General features: G+C 39.5%; 1 protein-coding gene and 1 long non-coding RNA gene across 9 annotated transcripts in view; both read left to right on the top strand.

The window, feature by feature from the left end:
• ANKRD44 (ankyrin repeat domain 44) overlaps positions 1–22,485 on the top strand; it is a 317,692-nt gene that overhangs the window by 27,688 nt on the left and 267,519 nt on the right. The gene's annotated exons all lie outside the window — the stretch shown is intronic.
• On the top strand, positions 7,406–14,080 carry LOC306658416. The gene is made up of 2 exons (XR_013763050.1): positions 7,406–9,965; positions 12,280–14,080. It is a non-coding gene; the product is annotated as an uncharacterized lncRNA (long non-coding RNA).

The following is a 22,485-nucleotide window of genomic DNA, read 5'->3' as shown; positions in this document are numbered from 1 at the left end:
ACTGGAGGCTGTGTGCTGACCACACACCCCAGCTGGCTGGCAAGTCCTTCTTTGATGGGGCTGTAGGTGACTTACCTCAGTCTACCGCAGGCCTTCACTTATGTAACCTTAGGAGATAGGCACAATTTTCATTCCCAATTTATATGTGAGGAAACTGAGGTTTAGAGAATTGTCACTATTCCCTCTTTTAAGTGCCTAACTCTAGTATCCAATGGGGACCGGAGCCCAGGCCTTCCTAATACTAGGTCCCTTTAGTGATGTCCACATCTTGGCGACTGTCACTCACTCACTCAGACATTCAGTTGCTGTGCTGGTTGCTGCGTGGGCCACTGAGCTGATGAGGCCTGGTTCATTAGTACTGTTTCTTTTGTGGTTGGCTGAGTAGCTTACAGGTAGATTAGCACAGTGAGATGGAACTATCTGGGTCCTTTTATTCACAGCTTTTAATCACTTGATCAGCTTAAGGAATTAATATTAAAAATCCTTGACATGCCTGAGAGCTGCTTGTTTTATGATAAGATTTTCCTCCTAGGTTATTTCTGGCATGGACAAGGGCATTTGATTTAGGGCCCCTTGAAAAGAGCGCCTCAGGCTTCAAGGTATCACTTCCTAGGCTCCAGCCAACTAGTGTTTGTGGGTAAACTGGGCGCTGGTCTGCTTCAGGAATCTAACACACACACTGGGAAGCACGTGCTGCCTGGTGCTCAGGCCTGCGCCCTCTTTCTCTTTCTTCACCAGGGAGCCTCAATCTGGGCTCTTACTGGACCATCGAAAAGACTTTAAAACCATTTTCAGTCCCCCAGAGGAAACTACTGCCTTTAATCAAAGGCAAGACGTTCCTACTACTCCATGTTAGAATAATTTTGACTTTTTAACAAACCTACTGGGAAATGACTGTTAGGTTTATGAGATTGGCCATAGGCACGTCCAGTAGAACTCTTAGAATTGTGAATCTTACTAGATGAAATAAATACAACATACACAGAGTTCTTAGTAAAATAGTTTAATATTTTTGAGGCCAGATTCCTTTAAAAAATAACATTCCTGGGAGGGAGGATACATCCTGGTCCTGGGGTCATTCATGAATGCCAGATAACCTTCTGCAAGAGTCATAACAATTCACTCTCCACCAGCAGCGTCTCAGAGGCCGTGTTTCTCCACGCCCTCCACAGCTTCTGGTATTACTGTTCTCTAAAAATTTTGCCAGCTTCATGTAAAAGATGGATATCTTCCAGAGCTCTCACGAGAACAGATGTCTTTTTATATGTCCTTTGACTTTTTGTACCATTTGTCTTCCTTCAATTGCTGATTCATTTACTTTACCATTAAAAATACTGGGTTATCCATCTTCTTCTGATTGGCCATTTGGTAGGGGTTCTTTGTCTTTCAGATTCTTTTGTCCCTTCTTCGTGTTGACTTATTTCTCCTTCATTTCCTTTAGTCTTTTCCACTATGAGACTTCTTTTGTTCGGCCTGAGAGAGAGACACAGGTTTGGGGAATCCTTAGGAATTTTGGGTGTTGGGCCTCTGAGCTTTTGAGATGCCTAAAACCATGGCAGAAATTTTAAAAAATGTTTTTATTGGCTTCTTAAATAATAAAACTAGAAAATCTAAGTTAACATTTATGTAATCAAATAAGACAATGTCAACTAGTCTTTTACAACTCAACTCAAAACATAGTTATTTATAACTCAAAAATAGTTTATATTTAGTGTGGGAGGTGGGTGTCTTAGTCCTTTTGGGCTGATATAAGAGCATTCCACAGACAAGGTAGCTTACAAGCAACAGGGATTCGTTTCTCTCGTTTCTCACATTTCTGTAGGCTACTTGGTCTGCTCACCTGCATCTCGCCAGCCCACTCCCCTTCCTCCCTCCTGTTTCATCCATGTTGGTGCCTGGTGGGCTATGCCTGCCCGGTTTCTCAACTTTCCCCCCCTGATTCCCTCTCTCCTACCGGATTAGCCAGTCTGGGAGTACCGCTGCAGGGGCCCTGCAGGGAATGGTTTGGGTTCTGCTAGCAAAGAATGCTGATGTTCCTGTTACCTCCAAGCCACCGCTTTCCGCAGCATTTAATCTGCTGTTTATTACTTCTTAGAAATTCTACCTGGATGTCTCTTAAGTGCTTCAGATGCATTTCTACCTTTCCTTTCCATCCCACTATAAATTCCTTCTTATTCCACATTCATCACTTTGGTTAGTGACACTAAATGTTTACTCAATTGTCCACACTTAAGACTGTGGGGGTTATGTTTTATTCTTCCTTTCTTCCTTTTTTTCCACCTCCTCAGATCCCTTGAGTTGCCAAGTCTTGTTGATTTGGCTTCCCACGTAATTGCTTTGGAGTCTGCTCTCTTCTCCAAGTGTAGCCTTGGGTTAAAACCTTGGTGGGGCCATTGGGGGCCTCACTCTGGCCCTTGCCTGCATTCTCCTCCTCAGCCCTCACCCATGCCTCTCACTCCTGCTCCAATCACAGACCTGTTTCCCTAAGTTCTTGGACTTCTCGACGGGTGCAACAGCAGCCCTTTTACCCTCATGAGACACTTGGAAATGGAGGAGGCTTTACTCAAATTATTATAATGATTGGCAATTGCTGCCTGAAATTAGTGGATGGAGTCAGAGCTGGCAAATATATTGCAGTATGTGGGAAAGTCTTCTGGATGTGGACATGTCCTACCTGGAATTGCAGGTAGCCATCCTGTTGAGAAACAGAATCATGCCATGTCATGCCTTTGTTTTTTGTATCTGCCATGCCCTTTGCCTGAGATGCCCCTCCTTGACCTTCTCTGCCTGGGGAACTCCTACATGTTCTTTGAGTTCCAGCTTAAAAATGCCAACCTCTCTCTGAAGCCTCCTGTGCCCCCTTTCACTCTGAGGTTCATTGTTTCTCCCTGTTTCTGGGGTGCTTTTGCCTCCAGCAGACATACTTGGAGTGTGTCTTCCCTGCAGAGGAGTTGGCCTTCTCCAGCTTTGTACTCCCTGTGTCTAGCATGGAGTGGCAGACAGTGAGTACGCAGTAGGCTGCACAGCGTGGAATAGCTTAAATCAATGAAACGACTAGTCTTTCTGCTGCGTGGTTCTTGGAGCAGGCTTTACTTGTTCTGTCTTCCACTCCCTCTCCCTCCTTCCTCTCTCTTTTTGTCTCTCTCTTTTTCCTTCTCACTAACAGCCTTTCTAATTCTGGCATGTGCCCCTTCCTTACTACAGATTGGCTGTCTTCCATAGCTACAGTCATCTGCGGTTCTTCGAGGCATCTAAAAATTGAAATAGATCTTGGCCATCTTTGCTGCTGAGGTGTGATTGCAGTAGTTACAGCTCCTGTTTCCAAGGCAACAGCCTTCTGGTTAAGAGTAGGGTACTTCTCTTAGCGCATCTCCATTAGGAGAAAGGAGTCTTATGGCTTACATCTCTATATTCAAACTTTCCCTGCTTCATTGCTTATAAAAGACTGTTTTACATTGGAACAGGGAAAGGATAAAATATGACTCTGCTCTGGCAGTTTTAAAACTTTATTGAAACATCTTAAACATACAGAGGAGAGCATATATAATAAGTACAGATCTCCATGAACACGCCCATATAAGTAGCACTCAGATCAAGAAACTGAACATTTCTAACTTGATGATTTTTAATGGAGATGTTGGATTTTTTTAAACCAATGTGCATTTCTTATTTTATCCAAGAATCACATTTCTTTCCTGAATCAGCCTTTATCTCTGATTCCGTGAGATAGGTTTTGATTTAACTCTGCTGGGCAATCAATACACAGCTCAGATAGGTAGCGTTAGATCATTGCCATTTGAAATATCTCTTAGAAACCCTATTTTCCCAGCATTAGGAAGGCCCCTGGACCTAATCCAGTCTGATGAATTCTCTACTCTGCTTGAAAGCAGGACATGCTAAGAAGGCTTCAGTCCTGGAAGATTCCTCAAGCTCATGTGAAATAGATGCATGTGAGCAGACAGACTCCTCTGCCTACCTCAATCTCCCATTTTAAAAAAAGTTACTATTCCGTGTGTGTCCATCTGTGCAAGTGAGGATTTTGGAATTAGAGCCTTTGAAGTGAATCCTGCCTCTGTCATCTACACTGGGTGACTACACAATTCCTTTCACCGCTCGTGTCTTAATTTCCTGAACTATAAAGTAGGAATAATGTACTCATCTTTCAGAATTAAAGTGAAGAATAAATGAAATAAATGAATGTAAAATATACTAGCATTGTGCTTAGTTTCCAGAAAGTCACAATAAATGGTATCTTGCTCTTTCTCCCCCAAAGTAGAAAACCATCAGAGACTTCATCACAGCATTCTTGGGGAAACTCTGGTTATCACCTATGTGATTTTTTTTTTTTTCCTTTTGGTACTGGGGATTGAACCCAGGGGTGGGTAACCACTGGGCCACATACCCAGCCCTTTTTAAAAAATATATTTTTTTAAAGACAGGGTCCTGCTGAGTTACTTAGGGCTTTGCTAAGTTGCTGAGGCTGGCTTTCAACTCACTATCTTCCTTCCTTAGCCTCTGGAGCTGCTGGGATTACAGGCGTGCTCCACCTATGTGATTTCTTTGCCTCCTTCTTCCCCTGCCTTCATCTCAGGTGTCCCTCCAGATTTATCTTCCTGAATCACTACATCCACCTTTACCATTTCTGTCTCAAAAAGATCAATAGATTTTCAGGGAAGGTCTGCTAAAGAGGCCAGGTATGGAAGGACTTCAGAGGATGGTTCCAGAACTTCCTGCTCATCATCTGTAAGTGCCTCCTACAGGCTGCCCGTGTGTCTGAGCACCTCACGTTTTTCCTGCCTCTGCACTTACCTATGGCAGTGTTCTTTCATTGGTCAGCCATTCTGGCATGTCAACTGCAGAGGCTGCTCTGCCCTTCCCATTGGTGATGCCCTTGGCCATGATTAAGGAGGTAGTTAGCCACCTTCAGCCACTCTTCTCCGGTCAAAGTCTTGCCACAGTCTGAGACATTTGATCCCAACCTGGAGATCCTGTTCTGGCTCTGAGGATTTAGGGTTCTCCAGCCCGACCCAGAGACTGTCAAGTCTGGATTTGCCTCATGTTGGAAAACTGAACTTTGGCTTTGTTCCCAGGTTGTGATTTCTCCTGTGCTCCTGATTCTGATGACTCTCTGTTGGTGCCTTACCTTGTCTTCAGCTCCTCCAAATTGAGGTTTTCTCTCTCAGAAACCATTGCCCAGGATGGGGTTTCCACTTGCTGGGCACACTACCCTGTTCTCTGGGTGTTTTATTTGGGGCACCCCTACTCTAGCCTTGGGCCAACTGCTTACTACCAGTTGTCTGGGACCATCCTACCAAATGGAATATCTGTCTCTTAGCACCAGGAAAGGTCATTCCAGTGCGAGTTCATTTGGTTCACCTATTTGGTTGTCTGGCCTCTTACCTATATATAGAACATGGTGGAGAATCAGAAGCTTTAGAAAAATGGATCTTATGACCAGCCAAACATAGATATTTCAAAGTCTGAGGATCATACTCTATTCCTAAGAGAAGTTTTCAGACCCTCATTTAGAGATATGTGCTCTTATTTTAGACACAGGGTTGAGAAGTTTAGCTTGTTCGTTTTTAAGTGCACAATAAATTAGAAACAGCTAATTATAGGCAGCAGATTTGTAATAGAAAATACAACTTATCAGAAAGAAAAGGTGGGAAGATGATATATAGATAAAGGAGCAGAAAAATTATATGAAAACTTCTGGAGTGATTTAGTATTTTAAAAGACAGAGCATTTTTGAAATAGAAAATATTCTAATGGATGTGCAGTTATAGTCTTTACCATCTCAAAAGTGAAGAGGGCTACTATTCTTAAGATTTCTACCTAAAATGGCTAAAATAAAAGGCATTCTCACATTTATCAGGGTGAAACTTTTTTTCATTCATTCACCTAATATTTAATCAGTGCCTGCTGTATGCCAGGCACTTTTCTAGGTGCTGAGGATACATTAGAGAGTAAAACAGACCAAGTCCCTGCCCTCTTGGAGATTAATCCAGAAGATTAGACTCTTCAGAGCAAGCACTTCTCCAGGACCTAAAAAGGTCAAGGTTCCTTTATCATTTTTAATGGGTTAAACAGGAAGTTGTTCTTGGTTGTAAATAGATTAAATGAAAGAAGTTGTTTTCAAGACGTCCAAAACAGTCTCTGCAAATATCACGCACCAAGCTGACAGTCTCTGAGGAGCCTGACCCACCCCAGTTATTTTGTTTTTCATCACAACAGGAAGTAGGAAGTGTGGTTTGTTTTTTGCAGATGGAGAATAACTAGCCTGTGATATAGGGGTTAGCGATACTCTTGAATATCCATACTGGAAGATTTTTCACTTCTAAGTTCAAGTCCCTCCGTTTAGGACTGTCATTCATTTTGTGTAAAGAAACAGGAAAGGGAAAAGCCCAAATTTATATATAAAAGGTAAAAACTGGAGTGATTTAGTATTTGTGTAATCAGTTCTGAGGTGAATTTCTCAATCATCACTTTCTGAGTTGAATAGCAGACTTGAGCCCTGCTTATACAGTGTGGCTTACAGGACTCTTAGGGATGAATTTCAACTGTTATTTTCCATTTTCCTCCTTTCCTTCTTGCTTGCTTGTAAGAAGCTCTTAGTTGTTATTTGAGGGTTTCTAAAAATTATCAAAGTGAAATGGCCATTGCAGCTTTTATTTTATTACTTAAGTAAAAATAATGGTGTTTGGTGGGGAATTCTTTAGATGGTCACCCCCAATTGGTTCCCTGAAAGCCTGCAGGTTCATCCTGACCAGGTGACTACCTCCCCTCAGACAGGTTCCACTTAGCTGAGCAATTGTTTTTGCTAATTAGAGCACAAAACCTTCACGTATAGCTTTCTCCTGACATGCTATCCAGTTTGTGACTCCTGCTTGGAGAGTGACCATTTGATTTACTGTTTTTTACTGGAGGTCATTTTTATATAGGGTATGCTATATGCTTTAAATTTTCACCCTTTTAAGATGTGATAAAACACTTTTATTATTGGATTTCAATTGTGAAAACAGGAAGTTCAGATTAGAACTCTGCTGTTATATGCTGTTATATTGCTAATGAAGCCAAAGGGTTGAAATATTATCAAAAATCTTTCTTTTGTCTCACTTTATTCCCCCCCCCCCCCGAACTGGGGAATGAACTCAGGGGTACTCTACCGCTGAGCCACATCCCCAGCCCTACTTTGTATTTTATTAGTGACAAGGCCTCACTGAATTGCTTAGCGCCTCGCCATTGCTGAGGCTGGCTTTGAATTCTCGACTCTCTTGCCTCAGCCTCCCAAGCCACTGGGATTATAGGCACCTGGCTCTTGTCTCACTTTTTAATGTTATGGAACTATGTGCTCTTTTAAGTGTTAAAGGAAACTGACACCCATTGGTTTGTGGTATTTTCATGATAACATTTAATATAATCTGTTCATAAATGGTCTCAATTATAATACTCTTTGCATATAAGAAATCCAACATTTAGGAGCTAAAGAATCACAAAACAAATATTCAGTCATTTTTATTAGACAAGGCAGAGGCAGTAAAGGGTGGGGGAAGGGAGGCAGCTTGAGATTTCCTTTTTAAAAATTTGGACAAGTAAGTGCATGAGCATTTTTGTGACTAAAATAAGAAGAAACTACCTGGTATGTGGAATGGGTTAATGATGTGTTGGCTCTTATTTGGATTTTTGGCCAGAGGGTGCTAGGGCTTGGTGTTGTGACAGAGTACCATGGAGGACTGTCCTTTGAGGGCCATTCTCTGGGTTTTCTCAGTGTGCCTGAGATATTCTGGCCGCTGACTTTCCCCTTTTTTGTCATGGAGCCAACTATCATTTTCATTCTGTAAGTGGTAATGACTGCTACAAAATTGAGAAGGTTTAGTGCCTTTTAAAGCAAATCATGAAATCTTTAAAGAACTTATAAAATTCGACCTGATAGCTTTGACCTAAGTATATTGTCCTGTTAGTTGGAGTCGTGGGTTTTGATGTCTTGATCTAGAAAAATGTTCTGTCATCACCCTCAGGGATCTGGGAAAGGTTATGATAAGGTTCCTATTTTATACATGATGTGATGAATTCTGGTGCCCAGGTATGTAGATAGGCGTGAGGAGGACAAAATGAGACTTCTGCTAGATGGATGAGATAGAGGCCGAGACATGAGACTTTCTCCCTCTGTAGAGATGTCCTAAGGAAAGTGTAACAGAGGCATCTCTTGCTATGGATTCCTTGTCAAAGATATGATAACAGGGATTGTGAAAACAGATACTAAAAACTCAAGAAGATTGAAGCTAACAGAAAATTAACATCAAACCCTAACAATGGATATTAAAAACCCAAAGGGAAATTCTCTTCGTGAAATCCAGGGTGCTCTCAAAACAAAAGATAGTGGTTGAATTCAAATAGTGCTTCAAAAGATGTAATAGGATACCAATTGGGTCAACTTAAAAGTGGTTTATTATACTCTCATCTCTAATGGACTGAACAGAAACAGATCAAGGCTGAGGGAATGATTCCATCAAGTCAGGGATAAAGCTCCCTTCTTTCTCATTATTCTGTCATCTCTACCACACAGCTCCCATCTTTCATTGAGGATGGTTTGTCCAGTTTCTGTCATCATGGGAGGAGGGAATAGGAAGGGGAGGACAGCCTCCTTTCCTTTTAAGAACTTGACCTAGAAGTTGCAGGCATCATGTGACCCACATCCCACTGGCTGCCACACAACTACTTATCTTCACGGAATCTGGGAACTAGAGTCTTCAAGTAGGCAGCCTTGTGCCTGGCTAAGTCTTCCATTGCTACAGAGGAAAGGAAGAATGGATATCCAGGAGACAACTAGGAACCTCTACCATGCATGAATTTGTTTTTCCATGTTGCTACTGCTGTAGCTTCTAGACAGATTCAAATCCAAGCCCACAGCCTTTAAAAAAATTTTTTTTAGTTGTTAGTGGACCTTTATTAAATTGATTTATTTATATGCAGTGCTGAGGATTGAACCTAGGGCCTCACACAAGCACTTTACCACTGAGCCGCAACTCCAGCCTCCTCACAACCATTTCAAAAGGCATAATTGTTAATCACAGACATTACCATACCATATCATAGACCGTTCCTACCTCGCTTAATGTGTTATCCAGACATCCAAGTTAGGAAAGTAAATTTTTGAATGTACTATCATTCCAAAGGTAAAAGTGATTGTACTTCCTTTGAACATTCTTTTGTAGGAAGGATGGATTTTTTTTAAGCAAGTTGAAATTTTCACAAGCACAAATTCGTGTGCATCAAATTGAGAAAAGGCTTCACAAAGGGTAGCCTCTTAGGAATAGGTCAAAATATTTCATTCCGGATGGGAATTGGATTGTGGAATTGTCAGTGGTCAGTAATTAGAGTTGACTTTATGATGCTGATTCTAGGAATGGAGCCAAAATATTACAAACCCATTTATAAGTGCCCCTAACCCCTGTGAGTAACCATATTAATAAGAAATTTAAGGGCCTGAGTTCTAAAATTATTTTATTAAAATAGAGGGATGTTTCTTGTTTTCTGTAAGGAGATAGTGCCTGAAATTGCTGCCATTTATTTTTTCTGGCTACTTCCCGTCTGGATTTTGTTTATTGCTCTCTGCCCAGAATACTCTATTGGAGGGAACTACTGTGTAACCAGGATGGTTTGTTTTATAAAAGTGTGTGAATATTTTGTTGGTAGGAAGTGAGCTCTCCTTGATACTCAGATTCTTGCTGTGAAGCCCAAGCCTAGCATATACCCCACACATTGTAGATTTTTAGTGGAGAGTTCTAGTTGAGTGTGCATTTTGTATATTTGTGTTTTGTCTTTGATTTTTCTTTTATCACAGTAATTTTGAAGTCTGAATTTTGCTCAGATCCTAGTTTCCTCATAAGGGAGAACTGGACTTGCCGTCTTTCCCTCTGGCTGTCTCCGGACAAGTGAGCAGGCCCTGTCTCATTTAATATAAGGCAAATGTGAGATTGATTCCCAAGTATTTTATTTTTTTCGAGGCTATTGTGAATGGGGTAGTTTTCCTAATTTCTCTTTCTGAAGATTCATCACTTATGTATAAAAATGCATTGGATTTATGGGCATTGATCTTGTAACCTGCTACTTTACTGAATCCACTTATGAGTTCTAAGAGTTTTCTGGTGGAATTTCCAGGTTCCTCTAAATATATAATCATGTCATCAGCGAACAGGGATAGTTTGAGTTCTTCTTTTCCAATTCGTATCCCTTTAATTTCTTTGGTTTGTCTAATTGCTCTGGCCAGAGTCTCAAGAATGATGTTGAATAGAAGTGGTGAAAGAGGGCATCCCTGCCTTGTTCCAGTTTTTAGGGAGAATGCTTTCAGTTTTTCACCATTTAGAATGATATTAGCCGTGGGCTTAGCATAAATGGCCTTTACAATGTTAAGGAATGTTCCCACTATCCCTATTTTTTCTAGTGTTTTGAGCATGAAGGGGTGCTGTATTTTATCAAATGCTTTTTCTGCATCTATTGAAATAATCATGTGATTCTTGACTTTAAGTCTGTGGTGAAAGACCTCTACAATGAGAACTATACAACACTAAAGAAAGAAATTAAAGAACACCTTAGAAGATGGAAAGATCTTCCATGTTCTTGGATAGGAAGAATTAATATTGTCAAAATGGCCATACTACCTAAAGTGCTATACAAATTCAATGCAATTCCAATTAAAATCCCAATGACGTACCTTACAGAAATAGAGCAAGCAATTATGAAATTCATCTGGAAGAATAAGAAACCCAGAATAGCTAAAGCAATCCTTAGCAGGAAGAGTGAAACAGGGGGTATTGCAATACCAGATCTTCAACTCTACTACAAAGCAATAGTAACAAAAACGGCATGGTATTGGTACCAAAATAGAAAGGTAGATCAATGGTACAGAATAGAGGACACGGACACAAACCCAAATAAATACAATTTTCTCATACTAGACAAAGGGGCCAAAAATATGCAATGGAGAAAAGATAGCCTCTTCAACAAATGGTGCTGGGAGAATTGGAAATCCATATGCAACAGAATGAAACTAAACCCATATCTCTCACCATGCACGAAACTAAACTCAAAATGGATTAAGGACCTTGGAATCAGACCAGAGACCCTGCAGATTATAGAAGAAAAAGTAGGTCCAGATCTTCAACATGTCAGCCTAGGACCAGACTTCCTTAACATGACTCCCATAGCACAAGAAATAAAAGCAAGAATCAATAACTGGGATAGATTCAAACTAAAAAGCTTTCTCTCAGCAAAGGAAACTATCAGCAATGTGAAGAAAGAGCCTACAGAGTGGGAGAATATCTTTGCCGATCATACTTCAGATAGAGCACTAATCTCCAGAATCTATAAAGAACTCAAAAAACTCTACTCCAAGAATTCAAATAATCCAGTCGACAAATGGGCTAAGGAAATGAATAGACACTTCACAGAAGATCTACAAGCAATCAACAAACATATGGAAAAATGTTCAACATCTCTAGTAATAAGAGAAATGCAAATCAAAACCACCCTAAGATTCCATCTTACCCCAATTAGCATGGCAATTATCAAGAATAGGAGCAACAACAGGTGTTGGCGAGGATGTGGGGAGAAAGGTACACTCATACATTGCTGGTGGGGCTGCAAATTAGTGCAGCCACTCTGGAAAGCAGTGTGGAGATTCCTTAGAAAACTTGGAATGGACCCTCCATTTGACCCAGCTATCCCACTCCTTGGCCTATACCCAAAGGACTTAAAATCAGCATACTACAGAGATACAGCCACATCAATGTTCATAGCTGCTCAATTCACAATAGCCAGACTGTGGAACCGACCTAGATGCCCTTCAATTGATGAGTGGATAAAGAAACTGTGGTATATATATACAATGGAATATTACTCAGCTATAAAGAACGATAAAATTGTGGCATTTGCAGGCAAATGGATGAAGTTGGAGAATATCATGCTAAGTGAGATAAGCCAATCTCAAAAAGCCAAAGGACGAATGATATCGCTAATAAGTGGAGGATGACACATAATGGGGGGGAGGGAAGGGTTAGTATTAGGGTTAGAGTTAGGGTTAGGGAGGGGGGCAAGTATGGAGGAAGGAAGTACTGTATAGAGGGTAAAGAGGGGTGGGAGGGGTGGGGGGAAGGGAAAAAATAACAATGAATCAAACAACATTGTTCTATGTAAATTTATGATTACACAAATGGTGTGCCTTTACGCCATGTACTGAGAAACAACATGTATCCCATTTGTTTACAATAAAAAAAAAAGGCAAATGTTATCATTGGCTTTGAGGTATATGTTGGGGCTCAAATATTGTTTTGGTTTTTTGTTTAGCAACAAAAAGCCTCAGATTCTCCAGGGTCCCTTGTTGTCATTCCACCTTAGACACTCTTCAGGAGACTCAGCAGGAATGGCAGCAACTACAGAAGAGGCAGGATGTCAACAGCTATCAAAACTTTGGCATAGAGACTTAGAGTGAAAGTTTTTAGAAATGATTGTCTTTCTTCTTCCTCTCTTCTGTCTCCTCCTTCTCCTTTTTATATTCTTTGGTTGGCAAGAAAGCTTTTGATGAATTTCCCTTTAAACAATTTTGCATCTCTCTTTCCAGGAAAGGTATTATCACCATTTTTCAGGTAAGGCTGCTGGGATGAGTGACTTTGCTTAAGGTTCTAGAGGACAGTATGGCCTGTTTTCTTTATAGGACCACATTATTTTCAATGGGTTTTAGCAATTGATTCTCTGTCTGTAGAAGAGTAAAGTCTAGTTATATGCCCCCGGAGGTACTTCAGGATTTTAGGTAAAATCAGAATGTTGGGAAGGCAGACTTGCTCACTGTGAGTCCTTCCTGCAGGTACCCTTTCTTGCTCAGCCTGTGACCTGGAACACAGGAGTCTGTAGCATGTTGTTGCCTGTTGCATCAATGACTGCGAAATGGAGTATGGTTTAACAAACAAAGAAAAGATGCTAAAGCAAAATTTTCTCAGGAGGGTTGGATTCACTTAGATGGAGATGGAAAGGAGATTATTTGCTGGAGTTTGGAAAATCATGATAGGCTCTGCAAGAAGAACCTTGATCCAGGGAATTGAAGGGGGAGCTCTCTCAAAACTGGATTTTAAATTCCCAAATCTTTTAGTGCCTGTGTTTGTTCTTGCTTTGTGGACTTCCTTCTGGAGAGTGGAGGCTGACCCTGTTGCTGTGCTGTGTTCTCAGTGTGTGGCTGTGGGAGGGGTGCCGGGGGAGGCCCAGGTGCATGTTGGAGCAGGAGCGGCTCCACCCAAGCTCCCAGTAGGAGCTGGGATACCAACTCCACAGACCAGCCCCATGTCCCCAGGGCCCCGGGACCATCCTGCTTTTCACTTAGTCAGCTTGTTAATCTTCTTGGACAACAAATACTGACATTATTGGTTTTGTAGGAGGGTTGTATTTAAGGCTCCTTTACCTAGTCTTTAAGAATCTGGAAGGAAACTTTTGGGCATATCCTTAAGCCCAGGCCCCAATGTTGCATCCCTGGTTGTGACCTCAGTATGGAAACTTCAGCTTCTTAGTTTGAATGTGTTAGAAATTCTTCTTTGAAGGTCCCAGAGCATTTAATGAGAATTACTTAAGAACAACCATTATGTTTCCTTCCTACAGAGAGGGATACTGAAAACAAGGAGACAAATTTGAAAAGATTTAAAAGAAAATAGAGCAATCATTAATCAGTAGTGTCAAGCAAAATCACAAAATGAGGTAGCATCTCATATCCATTAGGATGGCTATTATATTCAAAAAACAAAAACCAGAATACAAGTGCTGGGGTAGCACATGGAGAAATTGGAGCCCTTGTGCATTGCTGGTAGGAATGTCAAATGGTACAGCCATTGTGGAAAACAGTATGGTATGTTCCTTCCTCAAAAAGTTAAACAGAATTTGATCAAGCATTTCTACTTCTGGGTATATATTCAAAAGCATTAAAAGCAGAGACACTAACAGATATTTTCACACCAGTGTTTATAATAGCACTATTAACAATAGCCAAAAAAGAAAAAAAAAGGAAATAACTCAATGCCATATGAGTAGATAAACAAAATGTGGTTTATACCTAAACAGAATATTATTCAGCCCTAAAAATGAATGAAATTCTAACTCTAACATGACTGGATCTTGAAGACATTATGCTCAATGAAATAAGCTAGACACAAAAGAATACCTCTTGCATGATTCTACCTTTGTAAGGTATCCAGAAGAGTCAAATTCATGGAGACAGAAAGTAGAATAGTGGTTACCAGGAGCTGGGGGAGGAGGCTGTGGGAAGTTATTGTAGAGTTCAATTTGGGCTGATGAACGAGTTTTAGAGATGGGTGTTGGGGTTGGTTGTACAACATGTGAATATACCTAGTGCCACTGAATTGTTTACTTAAAGGTGGTTAAAATGGTAAATTTGATGTTATATGCTGTTTGCTACAATAAAAAAGATTTGTGTATGGCATTTGCAGGCAAATGGATGAAATTGGAGGATATCATGCTAAGTGAGATAAGCCAATCTCAAAAAACTAAAGGACGAATGATCTCGCTGATAAGCGGATGAGGACATATAATGGGGGGTAGGAGGGGTTAGCGTTAGGGTTAGGGTTAGGTTTGGGGTTAGGGATAAGGAGGGTGGTAAGAATGGAGGAAGGAAGGACTGTATAGAGGGAAAAGAGGGGTGGGAGGGGTGGGGGGAAAGGGAAAAAAATAACAGAATGAATCAAACAACATTGCCCTATGTAAATTTATGATTTTTAATTAAAATAAATAAATAAAAAAAAGAAGACAAAAAAATAAATAAAAAGGACTGGGAATGTAAAAAAAAAAAGATTTGTGTAGAAAATGTTGAATTGTTTTAAGATATTGAAAAAAGAAAAGTGGGGGAAGAAAATGAATCTGAAGAAAGTCACGGCGTTTTCCCCCTCAAAGTTTTATAACAATCAGGAAAAAGCTATTCTGTCTATTGATTCTTTTAGTTTAAGTAAAAAAAACCTTTTCTTGTGTGCTTTTATTTTATTTTAAAGAACATTTCTTAAAAACTATTGTCAAACCATATTGAACTGACAAGTAGCCAGCTTTCCTTCGTGGATCTACATGGTACCCCCACATGACCATGTGACTGCCTTTGCAAAATGACCTAAAAGAGAGTTCATCCCCTTATCTGTACAGAAATCCCATACAGTGATGTCTGCCATCACCAAGTGAATATTGGAAACTTCTTAAGCTCAGGCACCTGCATTGTAAACATGAAACTTGCATAAACAGAGTGTTCTCGTTAGGGGTGGACTGATGTTTTCACCTATTCTTTTATTTTTCTGAAGATGAGCTACTTTTAGAGGCCTGGAGATATCTACTGACTTCTCTCTTTTCTGTACCTCCTGAGGCACCCAAACCTGGAAAGTTTTTGCTCTTTCCTTCTTCCTGTATCCTTGTCTGTAATCTGTGATCTAAGAAAAAGCTGAGCCCCTCACAGGACAGTTTCTTATTGGGAACACCTGAAGTCTTGGATGAGGGTCATGTGACCGGCTTGAAGTTCACAGAAGTAATGACCAAGAACATGAGCTTCCTGATTTCTGTTATACCTGGGACCTTACATCTCCTTTTCTCATGCCATCTTCTGAAACAGCTAGGCCTTTGTTTTAAATCTCTCCTGCAGGGGATTAGATTAATGTATTTATGTATACATGATGCCTTCTTTGGAATGAATTTTAAGTGTGTGTATTTTTTTAAACGTGGACCTGAAAAGTAGATGCTTTCATGACATTTTTCTCTTTTCTGTTCATCTTCCCCAGTTGGATTCATTTCCTGATGTAAGGACTACAGTATACTTTGGGTTTGTGACTTTGATAGCTTGTGCTCAAGTTGTCTTATCTTTTGACACTGCTGTGCTTATATGTACCTTCTGTCAAGTATTATGTGGAAAAACGTTTAAATTTTGGGACCTGAAAGTTGAAAGGTCTTTCAAAGACATATAATCAAAGATACCTACTAGAAAAGTAGGAATCTTTTCTACTGAAGTTCCTGACAGTTTGGGGTCTAGTCCTGTCTGTGGCCAAGTTCAGATTCCTAAACATTTAGAAACCAACCTGGGCCATTGTTACATAGTTGCTAGAAATTTATTCTTCATCTGAAATCTTGCCCTTTTTTCTTTCTTTCCCCATTGGTCTTAGTTTTCTGTCATCTGGAGCATGAAGTAAAAATGAAGTGAATTTATGCACTTAGCTTTGAAATAGGTTCAAATCATAGTATATCTACACATTTTCTCTGACCACATATACAAAAGTTGGCACACATTAAGAAAGTATAAATTCAGAATATCTAAGAATCCTCTTCAAACATTTTTCTAGATTAAGACCAGGTAGATAAAGAGTCTTTATTTTTCAACTGCACCTAGTAGTTACCCTTTCCAAAGGTCTCTTTCAAGGTATAGCTCAGATGCAGAGTTAAACCTCTATTTGGCGAAAAGTCCTACATTAAGCACAGTGTCTTGCTGTTTTCATTATGTGACTAGAGGGGCCTTGTTACTTTTCTCAGTTCTTCATCCCTACCTTCTCTGTTCACTTGTCTGGGCCAAAGTGTTGCTGCCTCCCAGGGCAGCCTGGCAGGGGAGTGCCTGTGACTGCTTCTTTCATACCGTCAGCATTGAAAATAGCAAAGCAAGTAACAACCTGGAGAAAAAGGAAGTTCACAGTACTCCTCAAGACAGGCCTCAAGACAGTTTTTCTTTTTGTGGACCTGTAACTTGTAATTTACAAATTCTCAATTCCAGAACTATGACAGTTTAAAGTAAAGCATGTTAGATTTGTTTCTTCTTGCTAGTTAAGAAGAAATACCAGGTTTATATTCATGCAAGAGCCTGCATGGTTGTAATCGCATTTTGCTGTCTCTTGTGTCTTACCTTTTTTTCTTTCTTTTTTTAACCTCAGAGTTGTTGAGCAAGGTGTACCCTCAGCAAGTGATCCACCTCATGGTGAACACCAGCCAGGGTGCCATGTCATGCCTGCCGCGTTCATCTCTTAGCTTGTGTTTTTCAAAGAGTGTGCTGTGGTTTGCTGAGGTGAGCTCCTCAGGGTACTTAGCCTTTGTGTTGGTGGAGCTCAGCCTAGGAAGGACAGCTCCACGCTCTGGACATCTGCAGGGAACCAGCATTTCCTTCCACTTCTTGACTCTGCTTTTTTCTGAGTCTCTTCATTCCTTTTCTGAGGACCACCTTTCCTAACTTCTTGGACCACAGTAGGTAATACATGGCTACAGATTCAGCCAAAGAGACACTCTTGCTCTTTCCATTTCCTTACATTCTTACGATGGCGACTATCTGTGGCTCTCCTGAACTAGGTACTCCTCTGACTGAAGGCTTGGGGAAGGACATTGGACAAACGCCTTTCAGGAATCACTTCTTAGATGTGTTTTATAGATGGGACTTGGAAATTTTTTCTTTTTTCTTTGGTATTGGGACTGAACCCAGGAGTGCTTAAGCACTGAGCAATACTCCCAACCCTTTCAAAATTTTTTATTTTGAGATAGGATCTCACTAAGTTGCTTAGGGCCTTGCTAAATTGCTGAGACTGGCCTTAAACTTGCAATCCTCTTGCCTCAGCCTCCTGAGTTGCTGTGATGACAGATGTTCCACCAAGCCTGGCAGGACAGGGACCATTTTGAATAAGGCAGACAAGGATAGATATGCATCGCACTGGGTACATGAAGTGTTACAATACGCTTAGTACCTCCTCTTGGAGTGTCAATTTTCTACCTAGGTTTTGAAGAAACATAATTTTTATATTCAAGCAAATGCACACAAACACATATATACATACCCATAAGATTTACCTTTTAACCATATACAGGATTAAGAAGGAACATCTGTAAGAAGTTTTAAGGTAACCAACCATGAGGGAAAGTAATTAATTTTATGTGTGGAATGTGCTACTTCACTGTTAGGATACTTTGGTAGGATAGTTCAGGAAGTACTGAAGTTTCTGGCCAGCTATAGGCTGCAGTTGAAAGTTTAACATGAAACCTTATAAGAAGGTAGTGAATCATTTTACTTGATTTAGTTCGATGAGGCCAGAAGATTTGTTGCCTGTGCATCGTAGAACAGGGTACAGAATACTCCCATTGGAGGTGGCTGAGCTCAGAACATGAATATGATCTCAAGGACACTGGACAGACTATAAACATTATTTGTAGAATGATGCTGAATAATAAAATCTATGCAGGTCTGGAGGCAGCAGTGTACTTGCAAACAACTCTCATTTGTCAACTGCAGGCCCACATAGAGTTACCTGTATCTTCTCATGGCTCACTTAACTTCTGTGACTTTCTTCTGCACTACAGAAAGACAATAAAACTCTTACCACAGGGCCTTCTCTTTACCTGGTTGAGGCTCCTGCTAAAGTGCTTTTCTGTGATTTAAACACCTATATGGAAATATCCTTGAGAAGCTGTAAAGAATTGATGTATGGAAGCTTCTACATTAATCCTCATTTTCAAATTCTTTGAGGTTTCTCTTTATATGTTTGTTCCACACGTATAAAATAAACATATATATAATTTATATTAACAAGTAATGCAGAAATCAACATTATTAAAGACATTATTATTGACATGGGGAATATGTGTACATAATGTGTAGTGATAGAATAATGCAGATATTGACATTATTGAATACCTTTACAAACCATATGCTATGTTTATTGACATCTTAGAATAAGATTCTAATAATGTCTAACTGACAGTGAAGTCAAAAACAACAGGTGGAAAAATTAGAAATGCAACCCAGGTTTTTATGAATCCCCTTTTAATTTTCCATGAAGCATAAAAATAACTTTTCCAAAACATGTAAGAAAAGCTTGAAAAAAAAATTGCTCAAGTAGATACCACCCTTGTATGGGAGCTTCTGCTCATTTTTTGAGTGCTATTTTTCCAAATAACAAAACAACAACAAACTCTGTAGTAGTACTAAGAATTCCTGAATATTTCCCTTCACGGAGGACCCCGAGGATAAATAAGATTTAGGCTCTTTTTCCTGGATGCCACATGATCCATACCTAAGGTCAGCTTGCAGAGAACTTTTAAGCAGCCAGATACTATAAAAAATAAAAAATGGCCAGGCGTGGTGGCACATGCCTGTAATCCCATTGGCTTGGGAGGCTAAGGCAGGAGGATTGAGAGTTCAAAGCCAGCCTCAGCAAAAGCAAGGCACTAAGCAACAAAATGAGACCCTGTCTAAATAAAATATAAAGTAGGGCTGGAAATGTGGCTCAGTGGTTTAATCCCCGGTACCAAAATAATAAAAATAAAAAAATGAAAAAATGTTTGTTTCTGGCCTCTGCTGTTCTTAGGTAAAGGATTAATAAAGGGTATAAATTGTGTTTCAAAAGCTCTATTCAGAGCACTACAGGAGTAGTGCTTAACATCATTCAAAAACAATGTAAATATTTAAAATATTAATATTAATTAGCCTTTTGTTCTTATTAAAATGTAGTTTAAATGAGAATTTTACATCAAAAGTATTTGAAACTTTGGGGAATATTTTAAAAGTATATATCAATAGGCTTTTGATTCAGTAGAGTGGGGCAGTGGAACAGGTATTTGTATTTTCAAAAGGCTGTCTTGGGAGTTCTGGTTTGGGAATAAATATTTAGGTAACAGAAATAGGTGTGCAGCAGAATGGTGGAATCCAAAAAGTATAGGGTTACAGTGTGCTTCATTCATGCCTTTTATTTTTTTAAAAAAATTTTATTGATTTAAATTAGTTATACATGACAGTAGAATGCACTTTGATACATCATATATAACGGAGTATAATTTCTCATTCTTCTGGCTATACATGATGTAGAATACTACTGGTCATATACATGCCTTTTCTTTTTTGCTGAAAGATTAATAATCTTGTTATATGTGTTGTTTCAAGGTGTTGTTTTTTTTTTTTTTTCTATTGAAGCAAAACAAAATCTAAAGCTACTGTTTTTTCCTTCCATTGATTTTGCACCTACCTAGCAATTTCAGGATAAAAAACCAAGAAAATCTCAAAATGACAATTGTCCTATGGGGGAAGAATAATCATTTTTTGGGGGAGAGTATAGTTGACCACGAAAAAAAGGACTGATAAATAAATGGAAATACTCCTCTTAGGGTTTTTGAGAATAGTGATCCTAATGTGTCTTTTGAGGAAAAAATTAAGCAGTATAAACATTCTTGATTTATTTTTATACCTAAGATTGACATATATGCTTCAGTTGTTGACTTTAGAAGATTGGGGAAACCAGTTGGAATTTGGGTCAACCCAAGTGTAAGTCTAGACGAACCAGTCATTCGGTCTACATGCAGTTTGTAAAAATGAAATTAAGCCAACTCTGTTTTGAAATATGTGAATCACAATAGCACTAAGAACAAGAAAGATTAATGGGTAAAGAATAAGAACAGATTTTCACAGGAGAAAATACTTGTAAACATACCTGTAGGAAAATGCTCCATTGCAAATCAAAAGAAGTTAAAAACAACCAAACTCACCACCTTATGGCTGTTAAAATTAATACAAGTACATATAAAAAAGTTGTATGACCTCAGAAAATGTGTACATTCTTACATTTCTGGCAGCAATGTTAATTAACTCAGTTCTTTTGGAAAGCACATTAACTGTGGATATAAAAAGTCATACAAATGTTTATACCCTTTGACCTAATAATCCCACTCCTTGGAGTTTATTCTACAGAAAACTTCTAAAGTAGAAAACAAGCTATAAGGACAAAGATATTCATTGTATTTTTATTCCAATGGTGAAAAATTCAGAAGAATTTAAATGACCAACAATGGATAAGTAAAATATGGAATAGTTTCCAGATATTCAAAATTATGTTTAGGAATGCTGTACAATGTAAAAGGCTTGGAAGGAAGCATAGTAAAATGTATTTTATACATATTATAATAAAGTATGGGGCTGGGGTTGTGGCTCAGTAGTAGAACACCTGCTTAGCATGCCCAGGTCCTGGGTTTAGTCCCCAGCACCTCCCCAACCCTGTCTTATTTTGAACCTAGAAACTTCTTTGAATACTATTTTTATAATAATAGTGAATTCTAGATGGGTTTGTATGCTTTAATTATCAACATGAAAAATATTCTCAAAACAAATACTGTAATGTTGTAAGACATTTTGGTGAGAGTTAACACAAACCTGTAACTTTGTAATTGATGATCCAGCTGCAGCTGTGATAGGATTAGGGTTTAAATATTTTGAATATCTGTTTAAAAATAAACTTCTGTGCAGCTGAGGAAGAGATTATGTGTTTTAATGGATGTTTGCTGAAATTACATATCTGAATTTTCTTTGCCTCATCATAAAAACTTTTAATTCCCAGGGTACTGTTTGAATAAAAGTATGTCAGTGGCTGTCAGATTCTCCTGCATATATGGCAAAACTGGGAATATCTTCCTCTTCCATAATGTGAATCTTGCCTTATCTCATAATTAAAGGAATTGATAAAACTTACTTGTCAACCAAATTTTCTAGTGGGATTTTCATAACCAAAGTGAATGATATACCACATTTTTCTTATATATTATCAAATTTTCTAGAATAATTACCTTTCTCCAAGTGTAGCTAAAAATGTTAGTGCTCCCTAAGCAAAGCTTCTACTCAATTCTAGCATCTGTGCCATCTCTCCCAAGAGTACATATATTCCAGTATCTTCCTCCACAGGGACGGTACATGCTACCCCTGTTTTGAGTCCCTTCCTTTCATCTCCCCAGAGAGTCTTCCTCATCTTCATCAAGGATTTCTCCCACAGTAGTCCCTCATCACACAATGGTCCCTGTATTAGCCTAAGTTCTCCAAAGAAATAGAACCAGCGGGATCTCTAACTCTCCTCTCTGTCTCTGTGTATGTATGTATGTATCTGTTGATGAGGAGATTTATTATAAGAAATCAGCTCACAGGATTATGGAGGTCAGGATGTCCAAAATCTGCAGTGTGGTCCAGCAGACTGAAGACCCAGGAGAGCCAATGGAACCATTCCAGTTACAAGGCTGTCTGCTGAAGAATTTCCTCTTGCTTGGGGAGGCCAGTCTTTTTATTCTATTCAGGCTTTTAATTGATGAGGTCCCTCACCCACATTATGAAGGGCAATGTGTTTTACCCAAAGCTTACCCATTTAAATTTAATCTTACCTCAAAAAAACCCTTCGAGTTGACATATAAAATTAACCAGTGCACCTTTTGGTGAAAGATGATCAGGTTCTGCTCTCTGTGCCTGTAGCAACATTGAGCTGGAGGGACAAGTGTGGATGTGGCTTTTTTTCCTCTCTGCTTTTGGATTGCTCAGGTATTTTTCAGGGGGAGGGTGAGGGCAGGAAGGGAGATGCTGAGGAACCATTACCTGTGTGCAGTTGATGGAGTGAGTGCCTTAGGCCCACAGAAGCCTCAGCATAGGTTCTATCCCCGGTATTTCCCAGTTCTTCTTGGGCTTCTCTA

The sequence above is a fragment of the Sciurus vulgaris genome (assembly GCF_902686455.1).
Source record: "Sciurus vulgaris genome assembly, chromosome: 3".
Taxonomy (NCBI): Eukaryota; Metazoa; Chordata; class Mammalia; order Rodentia; family Sciuridae; genus Sciurus; species Sciurus vulgaris.
The sequence above is the reverse complement of the archived record's forward strand: the minus strand, read 5'-3'. Positions and strand labels throughout refer to the sequence as shown.